The sequence below is a fragment of the Triturus cristatus genome, chromosome 3_2 (genome assembly GCF_964204655.1).
Source record: "Triturus cristatus chromosome 3_2, aTriCri1.1, whole genome shotgun sequence".
NCBI lineage: Eukaryota > Metazoa > Chordata > Amphibia > Caudata > Salamandridae > Triturus > Triturus cristatus.
The window spans coordinates 376,163,416-376,180,903 of record NC_140584.1 but is presented as its reverse complement, the minus strand read 5'-3'; the positions used below and the strand labels follow the sequence as shown (position 1 = coordinate 376,180,903).

Genomic DNA, 17,488 nt, shown 5'->3' with positions numbered 1-17,488 from the left:
TGTTAAAATACTAATACTGTATTCTGGAAATGGGGCCAGCTAGAAAAATTATTGAACAACTTTTTGCAAGTCAGATTTTTTATAAATATTAAGAAAACATAACCTTTAGAAAATACATTTTTCCTGCCTGAAAATCCTGGAGGCTGATTTGCAGTAACTCCCCAGCTTCTCCCAACCTGTGCTCAGCCCAGAAATAGGCATGAAAGCGGTGTGAAATTCCCTCAAAGAGCACACAATAGGCTGACTTGAATGGTCAGAGATGACTCCTCTGAGTTCAATAGAATATGCAGGGTAAGGGCTGTGCCACTCCGGTTGACACCACAGTGTCAAATCCTGCATGACTGATCTGTCTGCAGTACATGTATAAGTGTTGCACACTTCAAAGGAGGCAAAGAGGAAAACAGGACAATTCTTGTAAAGAACAATGAGTCTTTAAGGGTATCTGCACAGGTCTGAAACCTTTCTGATAGAACTATGCAAACGGGTTTAATGGGATTAGCCTTGTCTTGAGCCTGTGTACTATGCATGCCTGACCATGACCGGTTCTAGGGCAAGGCAATGCTATGGGGAAACATCTGGCTTGTGCTCAAGAACATAGCAAATGCTGTGTTTGGTGGAGGGAATTTCCACCTTTCTGTCCTTTGGAGTTATTTGGCACTTGAACAGCGCACAATCTGCCATTGCTGTAGCATTGCCGTACTCTTCAAAAGAACAGCTGCATGGCCTTTGGGGCATTTCTGAGGTTTGCAACAGAGACCGCAGTGTGATTTGGGCTGTCAAGAATTTCAGGCAACAGATCGAGTGAAGCTGTGAAGAAGTTTCTCCATTCTATGGTTTACAAATGGCAGGGGTTGGATCACATGCTTGGGCAAACCGCAATGTTGAAATAGTGGTACTATTCCACCAGGGAAGACTTTCTGCAGCTTTACAGAGTGCGAACCAGGTAGAGGTTGTTGAGGCACTTGGAATAGCAGAAGATAAAAAAATGGGAAAAAACAGAAGGAGGGAGGCTGAAAATGTAAGTTGCACTGGTTACCAGTGCTGAAAAAAGCAAACACTGCTACCAAATAGAATGGCAGCTTTGGCAGCTTAGCAGGACTGAAGACGATGTGGTTGTCAACAAACACCAGGGAGTACATGTAGGACTCTGATACACACCCCATCACTGTGTGACTGATAGGTCAGCTGTGCTTGAAAGTGGCATCACAGAGTGGTCATTTAAAATCCCGTGCTCTGCATCCGCCATCATCTCATCCCAGCTCCCCAACGCCACACAAGCTAATGCCTTGTCAGAGAGTGGTAGAAGATGGGATACATTCAGCTGTGTGCCAAACATATGCATAGAGATTTCTGCAAATCTGTTGCTGCACGGCTATGCACAGCCCCCCGCCACCATATGTTCTATCATTCTAAATTTAGACTGCAGCTGGGGTGCATGATTTTTCTTTTCTGTTTATTAACTTTTTTTTAAAAAATGTTTATAATGGCGGCACCCAGGCTACAGCTTTAATCATCTTAAGCTAAAGCGCGGTTGCCCTGATACTTCACAAGTAAAGAAATGGAAAAAAATTGCATTTTTTTCTAACTATTCACTCTTGAAGCAATCGCAGCACCCGCACTTTAGCTTAAGATGTTTACAGCTAAAACGCGGCTGAAACCATTATTTATTTTTCTATATCATTACTATTAAAGCAATCGCGGCACCCGCACTTTAGCTTAAGATGTTTAAAAGCGTGGGTGTCGCCATTGCATTAGCAAACAGGAAAAAATGGTGGCTGCCCACTTTTTTCCCCATTTATTTACTTTTGTTACAATGGCGGCACCCGCACTTTAGCTTTAAACATCTTAAACTAAAGTGCGGGTGCCGTGTGTGCTTCAAAAGTAAAGAAATTGAAAAGAAAATCCCTTTTTTTTCTATTTCTTTACTTTTGAAGCAAAGGCAGCACCCGCACTTTAGCTAAAGATGTGTAAAGCTAAAACGCGGGTGCTGCCATTGTAGAAAAAACATAGATAAACAGAAAAGGAAAGGCATGGGGCTGCGTTCGGCGCCGCAAATAACAAAAGAAAGGTGCAGCCACCATTATTCCTGCCGAGGCTTGCCGCACTGTATACATTAAAAAAAAACATTGCAGGAGAGGGTGTCCTGCCTGCAACAACAGGCAGGAGAAAACCATTTTAAAAAGTAGTGCTCGGAGGCTGTAATTGAAACCTACTGAGTAACAACACATGTAACAGAGGGTGTCCTCATGGGAAGTTACAAGAAGAGAAAAGGCGGTACTAAGGAGGGACTACTAAGCCTATTGACCAATGAAAAGGACAGTGACAGGAGCCAATCAAAAAGATGGATGCAAAGTAGGCAGAGCTTCATGCCCATACCCTCAATACAGCATGTCTCGAAGTAACAGCGCAAGCGCTGCCTAGGCAATACCTAAAAAGTCAATTTTTGCACAAGAAAAATGCTTCTAAATAATGTAATCCACTGACAATTGCTATGGGTTGCATTCCAACCCATCATTTTCTGACCATTGTGACAGTATAGAAAGAGGCCCGTCTTATGCAAATCAGTACTGATCCTACTCCTTGTTGGGAGCATTCATGTCTAGTGAATAGACTATTTGCAAGCATTCCTCTTATGTGTGATTTATAATCTCATGTAGTTACATTTAAAATAGGTGCAAGAGTTTCATGAAACTGTAGTGCATGTATACTTTTAAGATTTGAATACATTCCATTCTTGGCACTGTTGATTTTAGCACACATGGTGGTCGAAGAATAGATCTGGTTAGTGCAGCACTATTTTATTTCTTAACTTCACAGTATTATATATCAAAGAAATATATTTAAAAATTAACAAAATGGGTTGGCTTTTGATGCAATAACAAGGCGGAAAAAGGAACATTTATAAATACATATTACAATGAAAGAAAAATCAGCCTCGCTAATCTTATTAACAGACTATAAATTCACCTATTTAAACATGCGAACCTTTTAACATACATTATATATCATGAATGGAAGTTCTTGAAGCATCATCTCAGGTAGCTGCAGGAGAACAAATTCCTGCACTGACCTTGCTTTGTTTTGGTGATTTTTACACCCCCACCCACACTTCCCCTAAAGGAAAGGCAACTGGCCTGCTTAGCAGAGGATATGCTGGCCTGAAGGGTAAAATATTCTGCGAAAGAAAACTGCATAAATGTGGCGACATGGTGGGCGATGGGCAGGGCGTAGCTTGGTCGGTAAGATTGGGGGTTGAGTATCAGATTTCCTGACAATCAGACTGGCATATAATGTTAAAATACATTCATTATATGATGAGCAGGGCGCATGAGTGGGACATAAGAGGCAGCCGAAGAGAGAGAGGGCTTTCAAAACAGAGATGAGTGAGAGTGTGTGTGTTTTTGTCCGTTTATTTATGAAAAAATCCAAGGTGAAATCTGACAGACATCTCACCATACCCGACTGAAAGCACCTGTAACCAACTACTCATCTGAAAATATATTTATTAGAGGCAGTGTAACACCCCAAACACCCCCCGCTGAAGCTACGCCCCTGGCGATGGGGATATTAGGAGGTGGAGAGGGCAAGGGTACAGTGCACTATGGAGGGCCTGACATAGGTAATCTTGCTGAGGATAGAGGAGGACTACACCACTGACTGCCCATCGCAGCCACTTGCTGCAACAATTTCCAAATGCCAGAGTTGGCCACTGAACCTGCAGACTATTTTCACACCATGCAAACTTCAGCCCAGATTTAGAAACATGTCTCCGAATACAATCCCGTACCCAAAGTTGCTGCACTGTGTTGTGTGACAAGGAGAGAGCAGGAAAGTGCCATATCTACAGTAATATGGCAATATCCTGATCTCTTCCTATCGCTGGCACACAATTATGCTGCTGAGCGCCTCGTATACACCTTTGCACCATAGTGCAAGGGTGGGTGTGTTGTCTGGCATAGGATTTGAGCTGAAAGGGTACCCTTCTAGTACAAAATACTATTCCCAGACAAACTTGTACGTTTTCCCTACTTTGAATGTGTGCTGTACAGTGATGCACACATTCAAAGTGGGAAAATGTAAGTGAAATAATAGCATTTTTTCTTTTAATGCATGCTTCAAAGTGGTGTGATATTTTTTATGCAAAGTCCCGTCTACTATTGTTAGTAAATAGGGTTTTACATCAACAACCATGTATGGTTGCGTGGGAATTCCCATGTACCACCCATGGAATGCTCTTGAAGCAGAGTAAAGCAAAGCAGCACAAAGCGCTACTTTGAGGCAACCTTTCACTGCAAAACAAGATTTGCGCTGGAAAGTAAATTCAGCAAAAACATTTCACGCTTGTCTGCTTCACTGGTTTGAGGTAAACTCAGCGAAAAAGGTTTGTCATCTGCTCCCAAGTACTTCAGAAACCATTACAAAATGTATGAAAAACTTACACAAAGTTGCAAGTCGATTTCACAACTTCAGCTACCTCTGCTCTCAAGACAAAACAATGAAGTGTAGCATTGTGAAACTTGCCACTTCGTAAAACACTAAAACATGCACATTTTCTAATAATTGAATTAGGAAATGTTTTACCCCACGTCTACGAAAATAATATACTTTTTTTGCATTGGACAATATTCGATTAAACAAATGTGGGGGCATATTTACAAGCCCGTTGCGCCACTTTTGCGTCACTTTTAACATGGGAAAAGTGACGCAAAAGTGGCGCAAATGGTTTGTAAATCTTCACCGCGATTTATGGTCTCCCATAGATGGAATTTGTGCTTGTTTGCTAAAATTATAACACTTCCTGGCATTTGTGTGACTGCATTATGCGTATTCACACTACTAGACACAAGTAAATGGCATTCATATGAAAGCTGCCGGGTTTCGTAAGCATTACGGGGCAGATTTATGTTAGACTTGCGCTACTTTTACGCCACCGTTGCGTCACTTTTGTGACGCAGTGGCGGCGTAAACCATGCGCCATGTTGCGCCTTATTTACAACGTGACGCATCTAGGGAGATGCGTCACGTTGTAAAGCCCTGCGCTACATTAAACCTACGTCAGGTTTAATGTATGCAGGGTGGGCGTTCCATCAGAAAAAGCCTCGGAAAAGTGACGCAGTGAAATCTACAAGATTTCACTCAGTCACTTTTCCGACGCTGCTGCGTCAAAACCTTGCGCCTGCTTGAAGCAGGCGTAAGGCATGACGCAGCATGTTAGGTATGGGCAGCCCCTAAACATTCCTGGAGTTGCGTCGTGCTTGCGACACGACTCCAGCAATGCGCCGCCCTTACGCCATCAGATGCGTCACGCATCTGTTTATCCTTGCGCCACGATGCGCTGCATTGTAAATGCGGCGCATCTGTGGTGGCGCAAGGGTAAACTTGCGTGATGCATCTTCCCTGGCGCATCCCTGCTGATTTGCAGGGATGCGCCAGGGAACATAAATATGCCCCTACGTTTATAAGGTGCGCATGACTAGAGTTAGGAAGCTGGGTAAATTTCACAGCTGTTGAAGAGGGAGCCAACTGCGGAGACAGCAATGGGCCAGGGTTTGTAGTATTTCTGGAGACAGACGCTTGGTAAAACATAACGGTCCTTACAACACCTCACAACATCTGCCCTCACGTTGCTTCTTTCAGTCTATTTGACTGGGGTGTCAGAAGCAGTGTATGTTGCTTTTATCTGTCGCATCACTGCCCTCTAGCATAAATGCTTCGTGGCTTGCTGTTAGACAATGGTACAGAATTCTATATATGATTGTACACGCACGTCGCCATTTTATTTCGCTCTCCAAATGTGATTCGGCCTCAATGGAACCTCCAACGCTCGCGCTCGTCTCTCGAATATCCCTGACAGAAGAACCCGATCTCCCAGCTTGCCTTTGATGGACAGATCTTACAAGGCTTCCGCCTGACAGATGCTCTGCCAGATCTAACAATGTTACGAGGGAACGAAGCATGAACAGTGCTCCTGTATATCACAGTGACATTTCATTCACAGCGCGCTAAGATCTGCAGCGCAGTCACAGACGCCAGCTTAACGCGGGTCAGAGCGCGGCTTTAGCTCATAAGTATCGGGGCTCCTCGAAAATAATTGGAACTGACAGTTCATTAAGCACGCTCCATTCCCGGTGCATTGTGGTCCGAGCTCCCACCTCCAGCCTACGCTCTGACAATGACCTTTCATGTCTTCATATACAAGCCCGGGAGAGGGGTAAACAGACAGCGCGTTCTGCTCTAAAATGCTAAGCGGAGACATTTCCGTGCATAGGCATTAGAATAATTTGTTTTTATTCTCAGGCACTGGTGAAATACGCCTCTTGACAGTTTACTACGCCCCTAAGGAATACGAAAAGGGTGCTAACGTGACATTGACCAGCTCCTGCCCTTGTGTGTTTGGCAAGGGCAATAATCAGGCTCCTCTATCATTGGTTCTGATTACTATTTAATTTGTAAATAATTTAATACATACATGTATTCATACATACATACATACATACATTCATTCAGGGGCAAAAGTTGTTTTAGGAACCATGATTGGCATGCCGAATGTCAAGGTCACCTAGTCGTGCTCCCACCTCATACTTCTTTATTCCCACCCCCACCTGCTCTTCCTGTCTCATTATCTCACTCTTGCAGGTTGTTTTTTAGTCCCACTTCTCTGTGTGTCATTGTTTACTTCTCTCATCCTTCTCGCTTCTCAGTCCTTTTTTTTCTGTTCTGCCAAAGTTTGATTAGTAAAAATCCCCAAAAATGAGTGCCACCCCACACCGTGTGCTACCACAAACATAGAATTGATTTCAGGAATTGTGCCGCTCGTAGGCTCACTGCTGAACTTACCCGACCTGGGCTGCTGCTGACAATATCCGTGGCCATCGTGGGCTCTGCCGAGGACGCTGCGCTGTGTGGAGGGCGCCATCAATTGGGACAACCATCTACCGGGACTGCGAGGACCAGGCTGCTTGGCGGCGCTCACAGCTGGTTCCTCTTCCCGGCTCCTCCCCTCACAGGCTCTTAACGCCTCGCGGCCCCCGCTTCGCGGGAGCCGCTCGTAGGCTCACTGCTGAACTTACCCGACCTGGGCTGCTGCTGACAATATCCGTGGCCATCGTGGGCTCTGCCGAGGACGCTGCGCTGTGTGGAGGGCGCCATCAATTGGGACAACCATCTACCGGGACTGCGAGGACCAGGCTGCTTGGCGGCGCTCACAGCTGGTTCCTCTTCCCGGCTCCTCCCCTCACAGGCTCTTAACGCCTCGCGGCCCCCGCTTCGCGGGAGCCGCTCGTAGGCTCACTGCTGAACTTACTCGACCTGGGCTGCTGCTGACAATATCCGTGGCCATCGTGGGCTCTGCCGAGGACGCTGCGCTGTGTGGAGGGCGCCATCAATTGGGACAACCATCTACCGGGACTGCGAGGACCAGGCTGCTTGGCGGCGCTCACAGCTGGTTCCTCTTCCCGGCTCCTCCCCTCACAGGCTCTTAACGCCTCGCGGCCCCCGCTTCGCGGGAGCCGCTCGTAGGCTCACTGCTGAACTTACCCGACCTGGGCTGCTGCTGACAATATCCGTGGCCATCGTGGGCTCTGCCGAGGACGCTGCGCTGTGTGGAGGGCGCCATCAATTGGGACAACCATCTACCGGGACTGCGAGGACCAGGCTGCTTGGCGGCGCTCACAGCTGGTTCCTCTTCCCGGCTCCTCCCCTCACAGGCTCTTAACGCCTCGCGGCCCCCGCTTCGCGGGAGCCGCTCGTAGGCTCACTGCTGAACTTACCCGACCTGGGCTGCTGCTGACAATATCCGTGGCCATCGTGGGCTCTGCCGAGGACGCTGCGCTGTGTGGAGGGCGCCATCAATTGGGACAACCATCTACCGGGACTGCGAGGACCAGGCTGCTTGGCGGCGCTCACAGCTGGTTCCTCTTCCCGGCTCCTCCCTTTCCGCCCCCCTGGCTTCATTGCGCAGCCCTACCCCCGCGCGCAAGCGGGACGCGCGCGGGTCTAAGCGCGGGGCTAAGACCGGGCAAAGAGCGGGCCGTTTGAGGCCGTTCGAGACAGTAAGAGGCTGGACTGGACACCCCCCTTTTCAAGTGTGTTCTGCGAAAGGCAATAAGCAATGGCTACTGGTCTGTTGAGGCTGGCTCCTAAGGGTGGGAGTGTCGTAGGGACCCTTGACAATTTCATAATACGGGCTAGCAATGTCCTTGCCTATGAGATCGCCGCCACAGAACGTAGACTATCCCTAGAACCATCGTTAGGGAAGCGATCATCCCTGGGTGCCATTACAACCATTCCCTCCCCTAATAACTCTGCACATCCCCTACTAGGTGGTTCTCCAGTTGAGATCCTGTTAGATGACCCCCCCCCCCATAATTGCTACCACTCAATCTAATCCAACTGCCCTTGGGCAAAATCTGGCTGACCACTCTCTTCCAGCCCCTATTTTCACATGTGCTATGACAAGATCGATGACGGATCGGTCTGTCAGAGGCGAATGTTCCGAGGTGAATCTCCCAGCCACAAAAGGGAAAAAACGTGTCGGGGGTCCTGTGAGTTGCCCCACTAAAAATAAACAAAAATAATTGCCTGCTCCTAACCAAGACAATATTACTCCTTTAGAAGTAAACGATCAAGCAAATTTCCCGACCCAATACTCAGCCGTATCACCCATAACTACTGCTTCAAGTCTGGAAGCTCAGGAGGGCTGAGCTCTAGTGCTTTTTGGAATAGAATGGCTGTACTAATTGATGGGAGGCTGTCCCCCCTACTCGAACGCCTTGTTGCCTTGGAAGGGAAATTAGCATCACTATCCAACTTGACTCAGCCTAATACAGTGGCATCTGCCCACCCAGCTCTGAATTTGCCATGCCACCAATCGACTATTTCACCTCTTATCTTGCCCATTGAACAGGCGAATGGTTATTCCCCCGCTTCTAATGTAGCCCAAGCTGGTGGGGAACTAACCAATAATAAAGTCCCTAGGCAAGTTCGAGCTGCCACAACACGACAGGCTGACACCCCTTGTGAATCGGGAAGCTTAGTGGGTCCCTCACCCCAAATTCCCCTCCCTCTCCTGACCAACCTTGGAACAAAACCCCCCCCTTCTTCCAATAATCTCCCAAGACTAGATTTACCCCCAGAATGTAGCCCTTATGTTGTGGTCTTAACAGGTGTACCTGAACTCCCACAAGGCAGAGTTGAACCTTATCTGTCTTTGAAGAACAAGACAGTTCATTGGTTGAATGCAAAAAGACCTCTGCCTCCAAATCTGAATGGGGAAATTCTGATGGTCCGAAGAGTATCTTGGGTAGGCCGGGGTGTGAAGAACACCAAGGGGGACTGTATAATCGTGAATTTTAAAGATCCTAGGGTGGTAAAGTATGTGGGCGAGGGTGGCTGGAATAATATGACTGATGGAATTCACTCCCCCCTACTCTCTTATTTTTATCCGTTGGGAGCATTAAACCACAGGAGGAATATACCTAATGTTCAACTGACTGCAGAGAGATTATGCATAGGCCATAACGGAAACCAAGAGACTGATCTACATCTTGCCTATTCTAATATTCCATGTCATAATAGGTTCAGTGCCTTGGATTGCGTCGACTGACTGGAGCTGTTTGTCGATTCCAGGTCTACTGCCACAACCCAGACAGAGCCAATTGAGAGCCTGGCTGTATTCATACAGCCCCAGGCACCAACGGGCTCAGATACTTTGAATCACCTCGATGTTGCCTATGACCCTGGACCACGGGGAGAATCTTTAAATTGGCCTGTAGCGCCCCTCGAATGTCCAGAAATCCTAGATGACAGGAATCTTTTATCTTTAGGTACTGACCAGGGCATCCTACCCGTCTTGAGCTCGACTCTGCATTTAGGTGGATGCCCCAACTCAGGGCTACTGCGTCAAATAGAATTGAAGACATCACTCCCTGAGCTAATAGTGTCCTGTTCTGACACCACTTTAGTTAACACCTTTTCTACTGATCCCTACACGGAGCCAGGCCTAACACCTATCACTGCAAATGGCATCCCTAGAACTCCCCCGCTTATAACACCTATATCACCTAGGTCCTACCTTGCCCATCCCCCTTCACACAAGGTTATGGGGCTGAAAATTTTGTCCTGGAATGTGGCAGGTCTGTCACGGCTGTTAGAACTCCCCGATTGGGGGGACTTCATTGACGGCCATGATATCTGCCTCTTTCAGGAGACATGGGCATTGAAGCCCTACCACCGTGTGGGGTTTGCTACTTTCTGGGAATCTGCAGTAAGGCCAAATGGGGGAAGGCCCTCTGGAGGGCTGTCTATTTGGGTACGGACTCATCTGGAATGCGCATTCAAGAGAATTAACACCGATTCGCCGGATATTATGTGTGTAGTTATGTCCAAGAGGGAAAACCAGGTATTGTCCATCGTAAACATATACCCTCGCCCCGTGAGGTACGGCCAGGAGTCCCCCACTCTTAGTAGTTTGGATGCTCTTTTGACCTCCACTATTAACACTGATACTCTGGTAATTGGTGGGGACTTTAACTGTCACTACGAACCCTTAAATGGGCTGATCTCCCCTGTATCTCAGGATGAGGACCAAGAGTGGGCTATACCACCCTCCAACTCTTATCCTACGAAGGCCTGGACGCCATTGATTCTCCAACTCACCCAATTGACATTTACTTACTCACTAAGGGCATGTAATGGTAGGTTCCCTGCAGATAATCCAGGCAATCCTACATTTGAAAGAAACGATCAAGCGTCCATCATTGATTATATTATGCTTAGCATGGGACTATGGCCAAGTATTCTGGACTTTCGAGTTCATAAACGTAGCGAAAGTGACCATAACCCCATTATTGTCACCTTAGAGGGTTTTATAAACAATCACTCTCCTCCTATAGTCCCACTTAGTGCTGTTCCCTTGATTACATCTGATGGCTCCCGAAGAGTCAGGTGGGAGAAGTTTGTCCTATCCGATAGAAATCTCGGTGCAATGTATTCTGAGATCTATCCTCTTTTGGAAAAATTAATGGGAGCCCCAATTTTATCAGAGGGCCATTTAGATTTTGAGCTGATAGGAGCCACACATATAGAACTATGTGCCAGCCTTGAGACCCACTTTAGTCGGGTAATTAAGAGAAATTTACCACCCACAAGGGAGATCCCTACTTGGTTTAACAAATCGTGTAGGGAAGCAAAGCTGTCGCTTCTGTCAACGCTTAAAAATGGAACCAAGCCAAAAATAAAGGAAGCCAGGGCCCACTTTAAGAAAATCATTCACGAAGCCAAAAAAGAGTGGGAAATTAGCAGATGGGAGGAAATCTCCCATGCACTAAAAAACAGGGACCAAAGATCATTCTGGAATTTAATTAAAACTGGAATGTCACGCCCAACACAGGCGCTTCAACCCAATCTTGGGCAAGAAATCTGGCGTACTTACTTCGAAGAATTATACGCAATTCAGCCCTCACCATTGTCCACCTCCCTCACCCAAACTAGCTTGTACCTACCTCCAATTCAGGCTTTGACCCCGATGTGCACCCTCAGCGAGGTTTGAGTTGCTCTCACTAAAATCCAACCGAATAAAGCTCCAGGCTTAGATAGGATCCCAGGTGATCTTTTCAAAAGTGAGCCCGACATCTGGGTTCCTTAACTATTTGGTCTCTTTAATGCAATCCTAGCAGGAATGCCGCTGCCATCCACTTGGGTCGGCGCCGAGATCATACCAATACACAAAAAGGGCTCGCCACTTGATCCGGCAAATTATAGGCCAATTAGCCTAATAGATGTCGCCCAGAAGATTTTTGCCCGCATTCTCTTAGGGAGACTACAAACCTGGATGGAGGAAACCAACATCTTGACCCCCCTCCAGGTGGGATTTAGAGCTAGGATGTCAACTGTGGACCAATTGTTTAGGCTGCAAATGATCCACTGGAAAAGTATAATCTTAGAAGGGGGCAACCTTTACCTCACGTTTGTTGACTTAAAGTCTGCTTTCGACATGGTGGACCGCAGCCAACTCTGGGAGTTATTAAAGGGGATGGGCGTATCTCTTTACCTCTGTGATCTATTAGAACGCCTCCACAAGGATACCTTTGCTAGAGTCAGGTTTGGACTCCATGGAGATCTTACAGATCCTTTCAGGGTCGAAAAGGGAGTCAGACAGGGCTGCGTTCTAGCTCCAACACTTTTTGCCCTCTTCCTGAACGGACTGGTTGAAGATATCTTGGCCTTGAGTGACATAGATTCCCCTAAGTTGGCAGGCAGGAAAATTCCCGTACTTATGTTCGCGGATGATACTCTGCTCCTGTCAAGATCACCTATGGATATGGTTAGAGTTCTGGATGGCTTTGCCACCTTTTGTAGGAAAAGGAACTTAATTATCAACGTGAACAAGACTAAATACATGGTGTTTCACGCAGATACCATCAACCGTCCTATACCGAAACTGGATGGACTGCCCTTAGAACGGGTGAACACTTTTGACTATCTTGGCCTGACCCTCAGTAATAAAATTAAGGGTGGGCGTAGTTCGCGAAGTAGCACTTCGCGAAGCTACGCAAAGTGAAGTTCGCACTACGCGAGCTACGCGTAGCACTTCGCGAACTGCGTAGTAACATGTTCGCACTGTGCAAGATGTTGTTTTCAATGATTGCACAGTGCGGACAAGCAACCGGCACTGTGCAATCATTGAAAATGGCATCTTGCACAGTGCGAGCTGTAGTTTTCTGCTGCTCGAGTAGATTTTTACTCGAGCAGCAGCTTTCTCAACGCGAACTGGTAGTTTCTCATCGCGAGCGGTCGCGAGCATACGCGACCCCTCGCAATGAGAAACCTGACCTCCTCGCGTTGGGAATCTCGCCGGGAGGTTTATTTTCCATGCTCGCGATCGCGAACAAGGAAAAAGTCTCGCCGGGATGTCATTTTGCTTGCTCGCGGTCGCCAACTTGACGTTGAGGACCGCGAGCAAGCAAAAAATGACCGCAGCACTACGCAACACTACGCTACGCGTGTTCGCACTGTGCTACGTGCAGTTCGCGTAGTGCGAAGTAGCGCGAACTTCGCAAACTACGCGAGCGTAGCGTAGTGCTTCGCCCAGGCCTAAATAAAATGACCTGGGCCGACCAGATCTCAAAAGTAAATCTAAAACTCGTCCAGATATCAGGGGGGATCCTAAAGATGCTCAAAAATAGCCACCTAAAACTAATCAGTCCATTGGTAGAGATTTACAAAAGCCAGGCAAGGGGGATGGCAGCTTATGGTGCGGAACTATGGGGCCACAACCCATCCTTGATTTTAACTAAGTCAGAAAACAAATTTTTAAGACAGCTATTTGCACTCCCGGTGAGCACCCCTATACAGCCGCTTAGGATGGACCTGGGTATACAACCAATTGCGGACATGGTCGCCTCAAGACCAGTAATGTACTGGCGACGACTATGGAGCACTCCTGAACTCGCCATCTTTCAGGAAGAATTGAAATCCATCCTATTGTTACCAAGGGTAGGTGCTATCCCTTGGTTAGCCCATGTTAGGAAATCACTCAGAGATATAGGGAGAGAAGACCTCTGGCTTTCACCTGAGGACACTTGTCCCTCTTTGCCAAAAAAATCATTGGCAAAAACACTGCAGGAATTTAAGCTAACCCAGATCATCCGATCAGTCAATATTCCAAATTTGACCTCGGCTTTTCTCGAGGCCAAAATTACCTATAGCTTCGAGTCTGCAATCGACTTGATCCAACCTGTATTGGCTAAAAAATTATACCTACAATTCAGGCATGGGTCTCTCCCCCTTTTTTCGAGAACAAATAAATGGGCTGGCTCATCCAGGCAATCTTGTCCTGGGTGTGGTGCTACTGATGAAACTGAGGTTCATGTTGTAATCTTCTGTTCGGCATATAAAATATCCCGTAGGAAATGGATAATTCAACTTGCTAAGAATATAGGGGTTACGAACCATAGAGATCTCCTCAGGTTGTTGAAATATGATCCTTCCCCCCTATACGTCACTGTGATAGCTAAATTTCTCTTTTCTATGTGGCTAACCAGAAGACAACTACTACCTCACTAAGTCAATTACATTGGCACCAATCTTTGCTATTAATTTGTTTTAATTTGTGAATCGTTGTATTGTATTGTTCCCATGAATCATGTTTTAAATTTGTAAATATTATACCATGATATTTTATGACTTTTATGGCTTGTAGCCGAAATAAAGTTCTTCTGACTGACTGACTGACTGACTGAATTGTACTTTTGTAATGAGCATTCCTTCCTGGTGAAGCGCTTGAGACTCAGAAATATTCTCTTGAAAGGAAAGTGTGAAAAAATTAAGATTACAAAATGGAAAGTGCTCCTGGGGCCAGATTACCAACCTTCAAATCAGGCCTAAGGTGCGGTTATCCTTCCATGTACTTCAACCCGCAAACCCGTTCTCCAATACATATAAGCACTTAGAAACGTCACTGATTTCTTGTTTAGCAAAACTGTGAACGCGCAGTCCGATCCTCCACCAACAGAACTACTGGAACACAGGGCCAGTTTACAGAGCATTTGGCTTGGATGAGAGGAACAATTATGGGGAACAAAAGAACGTCAAGGAAACCAAGAAAACAGAAGGTAAAAGTTTGCCAAAAGAATGGAAAAATGATGAAGAGGAAGAAACTCCCCCTCCTCTGAGACAAAATATGACCAGCTCACATCCAGTACTCTCAGTTCTGAACTAAGAAACTAGAGCTTACGTAATAAAATCAGGAAGATATAGGAGAGACAACTTGATGATTTGTTGGGATGGAGAATCAAAGCTTCTTCACTTATGGGATCACAGATAAAAGGTCAGAAAAGGTAACAAAGAAACAAAAAAAGAGGCCTAGACAGGTCATGCTTAACAGAATGTGACACTTCAACAATGGAGTTGTTAGGGGCCACTGTAAGGCTGATCTGACACCTCTGACTCCATCACAGGGTGCACAGAATGACGGTTATTTTACATAAGGCTAGCAATTAAGTGAATGATGAAATAAGTGTAATGGCAGAAGATGAAATGTGGTTTCTGATTAAAGAACATAAAATGGAGATAACTAAACACAGAGAGGAACAATTTAAAGCTGGCTGTTCAAGTAACTCTGGAAGCCCCTATTGTTTACACACCATTTAGCACCCTGGAAAAAAAACATCAAGTGTAAAAAGGGTTGGAAAAGTCCTTGTAACCCAAATCCCCGTCCCTACAAACTCCTAGATCCCTGTGCCAAGAGAAGATGCGCTAATTCAACCAAAATTGATTAGATTCCTAAGACAATTGTCAGTTAATATGGTTGTGAAGCAGTAGGGCTGCAAAATAGTGAAGATCACCATTAGGCAGTATACAAGCCGCACCAGCCGCTAGGCTGTCTGCCTCCACCCCCAGGGGTCCTGTCCGCTTTGCCTAGTGCACAGCGGGATCTGCACCTTCACTGTGCTCCCGCTCACCTTGCCCAGCAGCTCGCGCTCCTGTGGCCCGTGTGACTCAAGTAGCTCAAGTGTTTCCCAGCCACACCTGCCACTACCACTCCAAGCCTGAAGATGAAGTTGACTGGTGCCAAACCCCAGAGAGACTATGGTGCAAGAATGGGAGCAGTGGCGGCAGTGTAGGTGGTGAGTAGGCGTCCCTTTCCACTGGCGTCATGCCTCTGGCCTCTGGCTCCTCCTCCTCCTCTCAAGTCTCCTGTGCCATTAGGCAGTGGGATGCTGAATGGTATACGCATAACACAACATAACATCCAAAAGCCATAGGTTTATGAGCCAGCATGAAGAGAAAGCAAAGACCAGAAGAATATCAGGAACCTCACAATCAAAAATATACCCAAACTACAAACAACAGAACCAAGTCAGGATGTAAAAAAAAGAACAGTGGATTAACTAAGAGGGAATAATAGGCAGAGGCTCACGTGGGATGAAGAGAAGGGCCTTATTTCAGGAATGGGCTGTGACTAAGCCTGGGCAGAAGTTTATTTGCGCCAATGTAATTTCACATAATTTCAAACATTTCACATTACAGATGTAAATACAGATTACACTATTAGGCCACGTGACGTAAACATGATTTAGTTCAGGCACAAAACGTATCTCAGAAACATGGGAACAACTGTAGAAGGCTTTAGTGAATGTGAACAGCTTTTGTTTTTAACACTGGGCCCTAATAATCAAATCAACTGCCTTCTCCTGTCCTACAGACTCCTCGCTGTCTTTTGTTGAACCCTTGGTTATTTTAGAATTGGATTCTGGAGGGAAAGAATCACACATTCTTTGTCTGCAATCTCTACTGCCTCATCCACATTTTGATTGTGTACCTTTTTAGGGGAACATCAAGCAAGTTTAGTGAAGTAGTTAGGAAAATATTTGATGCTTGAGGGAGGGCAGACACCACCATGTTTCCTTTTAATGGGATTTTTTCATTTTGTTAGTTTATTGCTGAGCAGCTTGACGTTTGGGCTAGAGGGTGCAGGGCAGGTTCTTGTGGGGATTAAGGGGTAACAGCATAAGGGCAATGGGACTTTTGTGACGGTACAGGCTACATAGTCAGTTCTATTCCTTTTGTCCAGTTTTGTGATTAGTCTATGACATTTCAGTGTTTTGGGCCTAGTTTGCTGTAGACCATTAATGTTAGTTTTAATTTATCTTTCGCATTCTCAATGCTGCTGTGCTGGAGCTTTTTTAGAAGCTTGTAGATGACCTTCAATCCATGCCAAATTTAGTTTATTTATTGTCTACATTTGCATGTCCATGGCTGCAGTGGGGGTGGACCCAGAGGCCAGGCCTGTAGCTAATTCCCATTGTTCTCACCCATTTTCTTTACTGTGTGCTATCCCACCATCCAAGTCAATCAAGAATGAATAAATGTATTTGAGCAAAACACGTGTCAGCAGCTCCTCCTTTTATTTATTCCAGGTTGATTTGAATGGCTTTACCAATCCAAGCTGTGATATTTTTTAGTTGGGTATGAATTGCACTAGCTAATTCTATGCTTAAAGACTTTTTAAAAAAAGGCAAAAGGCTTTGTAACTTTTCTAGCTCGACATGAATGGCGCTGAGCTAATCATAGGCTCAAAAACACTGGTAGAAAAGCAGACATTTGAGGTGAGCATATATAGAGTGTTGGTGGTGTTGTAGCGTGTTTCATTTAAAGGAGCTGATCTCCACTTAAACATGGCAACTTCCTAGGGTTTCATACGCCCTTTTTTCATAATCTAAGAGCCACTCTAGGCCTGAAAAGCCATTCTTTTAACTTACATGAGAAGTTATGCCACCAGCAAAATAATACAAATACAATTACAAAATACCCAACATCACTTATCTGTTGCCCTCCCATCACTGCTGAGCTTGTTAAGAAGGTGATTCTCTCAGGGGGCGTGGCTTGACGCCAAAAGAAGATGGCCGCTCGCTTGGGGAGCTCTGTGGTGGCTCAGCGGGAGTGGTAGCGTTTCTTGCAGACCCACGCCGCGTTACTGCTCCCAAAT

At 46.1% G+C, this 17,488-nt stretch overlaps 1 protein-coding gene across 1 annotated transcript in view; it reads right to left on the bottom strand.

Annotated features, from left to right (window-relative positions):
* The window catches only part of EPHA10 (EPH receptor A10), a 1,455,844-nt gene that overhangs the window by 901,220 nt on the left and 537,136 nt on the right, over window positions 1-17,488 (bottom strand). The window lies entirely within an intron of this gene.